The sequence below is a fragment of the Eschrichtius robustus genome, chromosome 9, assembly GCF_028021215.1.
Source record: "Eschrichtius robustus isolate mEscRob2 chromosome 9, mEscRob2.pri, whole genome shotgun sequence".
Classification (NCBI taxonomy): domain Eukaryota; kingdom Metazoa; phylum Chordata; class Mammalia; order Artiodactyla; family Eschrichtiidae; genus Eschrichtius; species Eschrichtius robustus.
The window spans coordinates 22,341,014-22,347,092 of record NC_090832.1 but is presented as its reverse complement, the minus strand read 5'-3'; positions in this window follow the sequence as shown (position 1 = coordinate 22,347,092).

Here is a 6,079-nt window from a genome sequence, read left to right as displayed (position 1 = left end):
AAAGAAGATGAAAAAGGGTTAAGGAGATACAAGTAGGAATGGGAAAGAGTGTTAATCTGGGAGCACGGGGCAATTCATTGCTGGGACAACTACGTAGAAGGCTTTGAAAAGTCAAAAGTGTGTCTGGGAAAAAGGAGTTTTCACAAGAGGAGGGTGGGGCAAACTGAGTCAAAATTCGCCTACTCTGCCATTTTGTTTAGGGTTACGGTTCTGGAAACTGCCTAAAAATGATCTTAGAGCTACCTTTGGTCTATTGCCACTTCTCAGCAGGTCCTCGGTGCTTCAGCACAGAAAAGAGACAAAATAAAAGCACTGTGTAAATTAGAACTACTAAAAGCACAAAAAAGTAGGTACATGTGAATTAGTGATTGTAACTTAAGCCTCCTTAACTAGGGTTTCTGACTATTTTATGACACTTTTAGAAACTTACAGAATGTCCATATTTGTCAGAAAATGAGCTAAGTTTACAAAATACAAAAATGGAAAAGGCAAGCTCTACGTTTAAGAGCTCAGAGCCTAGAAGGGAAACATTTGTGAACAAATAAGTGCAACAAAGTGTTTTAGGTGCTTCGAGAAAAATATAAACACAGTACAGGGGGAGCACAAACGAGGAAATGGCCAACCCTACCAAAAGAAGTAGAAAAGGTTTTAGAGAGGCAGTGATACTGAGTAAGTCTTTAAAGAAAACTATGTACGCTAAATATACAAAAGCCCACAGTTCTCAGTGTTAGATTTAGAGATAAATACATTTATCAGATGAAATAAAAACATAAGACTATCATTCCTGAGTTGCATATACTTTATTTTAGTGTGGTGAAAGGTTGGTTCATGGGGAAGCTTAGGAATAAGGTGAATGTTCTAGTTAATACAACCGTATGGTTAGGTAAAGACCACAGAGAAATAATTTTTGTTTTAACATCTGCTAGTGATTATTTTCCAAAGTACATTAGGCTTCTCCTTGAGTTAATTATAGTCTCCTGAACGTAATTTAATCTTTCTTTGATGATTCAGGATCGTATAGTGTTCTCTGCTCCTTACTCTGCATCAGGACTGTGATTGTCTGGTATTGGCAATGCAAACGTCTCCCCCACGTGTGTTCTTAAACACATGTCAAGTTTTCCAAGATCAGGGCTGTAACTGAGATTTTTTTTTTCCTGACCGCATATTTGACATCAGACTAACTTGTTTTAGGAGCAAGTATATAACCATCCACTTCTATCACAATTACTTGTTGAGCTTATTCTAAATCATACAGGGAGTATTTAGTATTGTGAAAGATTTTAGAAATCATTGACTCCATCAGCCAAATAATAGGGAAAAAAAAGCTGAGAACCAGATAAGTTAAAATACTTGCTTAAGGACTCACAGGTGGTTATGAATGAGTCTGGGCTATAGCTTAGGTCTTCAACCTTTCAAGTCAACTATTTTCCACTATCCATATTACTATCTTATTCAAAGTTTATTAATCTGGCCCCATTGCAGAAACTGACTGAATGAATAAAGGAATAAAAAAATGAAGAATAAATAAAATTGAACTTAGAATGAGCAAAGACATTTATCATCCATACCTTAAAGCTAATCAGTCAAATGAACAGAAAATAACAGTAGGTAAAAACCAATGTCCCATTAAACTGTTTATCAATTTTTATTCCCAAAGCAAGGACAGCTCTTTCATTCACAGTCAATGGAGGTAAGCCCTTCGGTTCATAAAATCAAAATTTCACCTATAAGGCCTATAGACATATGGTACCCCATCTCCACAGGTACTACTTCTCTTGCAGAATGGTGTTTGCTGACTTGCTTTTGCAAAAGAACAGGGCCAATTAGATGTTTTGTATAATTAAAAAAAAATTGTTTTTGTTTTCTCATGTGTGCTACATTTTATTTTTATATTCTCACTTTTATTTTTCTTTCCCTTCCTTTCAATTCCCTCTATTCTATCTCTTAATAACATTATGGCAGGTAAATAACTCCTTCTTGCCAAGCTATCTTAAATATTTATTCTTTAACTTGATATTTGGAGGATAAAACCAAAGGAGGACTATTTGACTACTATACGCTAATGAGAAATATGACATAACAAAGTCATAACTCCAAGGTATTGTTTTCTCCAGTTTTATCTTTTATGGCACTTATGGTTACTAGTTGGTTACTATTTCAGTATACTTAAATAAGGTCATAACTCTTTCTCCAATTCCCTTTTACTCCTGGACGTGCCAAGATTAGCATAAAGAAAAGCCAGTGTTAACTGTGGAGTATGTAAACAAAGAGAATGAAGAAATCAAATGGTAAAATATGCATTATATTCTTGAGTATGCATAAAACAGGCTGACCTTGCCTGAAGGAAAATCCATCTCTTAGGGAAGAGCTTCCCACATCAATGGAAATAATACCAAAAGTAATGAAAGCACAGCTGAAAACTTGAATTGCATTCCAATATTTCATGCTACAACTGATTCTCAGACGTAATGAAAAAATTGTTTTCAGTCTCCCTCCCCTAGGTCCACAATACAATAAAGATCCTTCGAAAAGAAATCAAGGCAAGGCCTATGGCATTTCATATAACCTAATCAGATGGGCCCTATCCACTGTTAGTAACTGAGCTGCTGAAAGAATCAGTTCTGTCTCTTCTCTTGAAAAGCTTTACAGGGAATGGGGAAATTGACTCATGTGCCAGTGTAGAGGTATACAACCTCAAATCTTGATTACACACTGTCCACGGATTGGTGAGGCAACGGAATAAATAAACGACAGGGTACCAACCCTTAAGAGTTTAGAAATGGACATAAAGTTAGAAAACAACAAATAATCTGAATATCAGTTATTAACAGAGTTTAAGAAAGCACGTGCTCAAGAAGGGTTTGAACAACCAGGTAGGACTCAACAGAGGTAAGTGGTTCAAATGCAAGCCATGCTTCATCCAAATGAAGTAACCAGAAAAGCTTTATAATCACCTCTGCTATGTGGTTATTCAGGTACTCCCCTGGCACTTTGATAAACTCTGGATGGCGTTTATATTTTCAGCCTCATCTTGGAGTATGTCATCACCTACAAAGTTTAAGGCTAGAAAAATGCTCAAGTTTCAAGCAGGTATTTATAATATCCTAATAGGCAAACTCTGTCAGACAGTTCCAGAATTTCATCTACTGACTCATTCACTCAGTCAAATGATATTTTTTCCAAAGCTTATATATACTAATGTAATGAAATAAAATATTATTGGAAATCAAATTTCATATTACTTTGAGTTTGAATCTAGATATTATTGTCTCAGTTATCCATCTATTAATTTATATCAATTTCAATGACACCAAGTATGAATTCAAAATAATGTACACATGTGGAATTCAAAGATAAATAAGACAAGAATCCTTCCTTCAAAGAGCTTGCTGTCTAGTGTGTGAGAAAACCATATAAACAACAAGTTGTAAAAGCTACAGAGGCATAAAATGATATTATGGTAGTACAGAAACAAGAGACTGGGCATGCTGCACTCTCTTAGGTCTTAAAAGAATGCTAGGATTTGGTAAGTAGAGATGCAGAGGAAAGGCACTTAATATGAACATATCACTGTGCAATAGAGAAGAGCAGGGGATGCTGAAGAAATAGCTGGTGTGACTAGAACATTTGGCATATTGAGGTAATGGGAGTGAGGGCTGAGAAGGAAAGGTGGTGACAGATGATAAGGGAACTTCATTTGGTAGACAGTGATTGCCATCAGAGGCTGCCACAATCAGACATTTTAGAAAGTTCACACATATCTCATCTCTTTCCATCCCTTCTTGGGCAAACTACAAATGTGTTACCTGAAAAAGAATCAAGATTGAGACGAAGTTTGTTTTTTTGTTTGTTTGTTTGTTTGTTTTAATTTTATTTATTTATTTATGGCTGTGTTAGGTCTTCGTTTCTGTTGCGGCAAGTGGGGGCCACTCTTCATCACGGTGCGCGGGCCTCTCACTATCGCGGCCTCTTGTTGCAGAGCACAGGCTCCAGATGCGCAGGCTCAGTAATTGTGGCTCACGGGCCTAGTTGCTCCGCGGCATGTGGGATCTTCCCAGACCAGGGCTCGAACCCGTGTGCCCTGCATTGGCAGGCAGACTCTCAACCACTGTGCCACCAGGGAAGCCCACGAAGTTTGTTTTAAGATAAAGAAGCCTTGGGGTTTCCCTGGTGGCGCAGTGGTTAAGAATCCACCTGCCAATGCAGAGCACATGGGTTCAAGCCCTGGTCCAGGAAGATCCCACATGCCACGGAGCAACTAAGCCCGTGCACCACAACTACTGAGCCTGCGCTCTAGAGCCCGTGCTCTGCAACAAGAGAGGCCACCGCAGTGAGAAGCCTGCGCACCACAGCGAACAGTAGCCCCCGCTCGCCACAACTAGAGAAAGCCCGCGCACAGCAACAAAGACCCAACGCAGCCAAAAATAAAAATAAATAAATTTATTTAAAAAAAAAAAGATAAAGAAGGCTTGAAGCTAAGGGGGAAAAGATACAAGTGGTAAGATCATTAGGGAATAAACTCTTGGAAAAGTAGGAAAGAAAAGGGAGCTCAAAGGCATAAATTAAAGGATCAGTTTCAGAAGAAAGAATGAAAACTTCTATTTTAGACTGGAGGAGAGGAAGGAATAATGAAGCAAGATGATCTTTTAGATAGAGAGAAAAGAAACTGAGAATTTCCCTTAAGATGTTCTTAATCTGCTCAGAAAAGTAGAAGGCTGGTCATCTGATGGGTGTGAGGGAGCTAGAGCTTGCTGAGGGGCTTGATGAGTTTAAACAGCTATTTTTCCCGAGTAATTAATGCATTTAACAGTCTTAGGAAGAATACTATTTCTTATTAGGCTATTTAAAAGAATATTTTGCACCAGAATATATGTAAAACTTATCTAAGTTGATAAATATACCTAAATAACATAATTATATCAAATAATACAATAAAATATATAAATTTATCTTTTATTTTTCAGTAAAACTCTGAAGATGATGAACTATATACGCCACTATCTATGGATAGTAGATTTAAAACAATTTTAAAAAACTTTATATACTCTTTTTTTTTTTTTTACTGTTTCTTTAAAAGAACAGCTGTGGAGATCTTCTACTATAAACATGAAAACTTACCTATACTGATTGTAGAAATGTTGTAGATTTTAAAAGATCAAACTGTTAGTTAATATCTGGATACAGATTCCTTACCTTATTGAATTAACTACATATATTCAACCACATATGAAATATACTGAAGGTTAAAAAAAGTCATTTGAATGTCCCACAGGATATAGGACACTGGCTGGCAGAGTAGGAAGTCAATAGATATTTGTCAGTTGAGTGAATGGATGAATAAATAAATATGAATAAATGAATGAAATAATGAATGAGTGTGAATATGCCACGTGTGTGTGCCCAGCACCTGAGAAAACACTCTTCTTGCTTAACGACTGAAAAAGAGCTTCATAAACCCTCAGACATCGAGCACAGATGGGATCTTGGTAAGTCCACCACCATGTGCAACAACTGAGGACACGGAAACCCCTCAGGACTAAGTGACTGACCTAAGTGGACTTCATGAAAGTTGAGCGTCTCCAAACCTCAAAAAGGGTTAGTTTTAGAATTTCTGGCACCTTTTCAGCTACCAAACACAAAGAGAAATTTTTTGCAAATGTTGAAAGGTGCAGAGAGGTTATTTGTTATTTAGAAGCTTAGGTAGGAAAAAAGTTAAATATATATATATATATATTTTTTTTTTTTAAACCAAATAATAAGTTTAAACATCCAATCACTCTACCTTTTGTTAAGAATCTCATCTCAACACAGTAACTAAAGTAAGTAATTAAGAGTTAGGCTTAAATCTCTTTACACCCAAGATGTAAAAAATAAAATATTAATTTAACTTGTTCTCTCCAATTTCTCACTCTTTCTTTCCTGTCTCCTTACTGATTGGAGTGGTCATTTTAATTGCTAAAGACCTGTGAGGTCTGAGCTGATTCTATGTATACTTATGTCAAATATGTAAATGTGAAGGTCACTGAAAACCAGGGGAAAAGATTGTTCCTGGATTAGAACTTGAAGCATGGAGGCAACA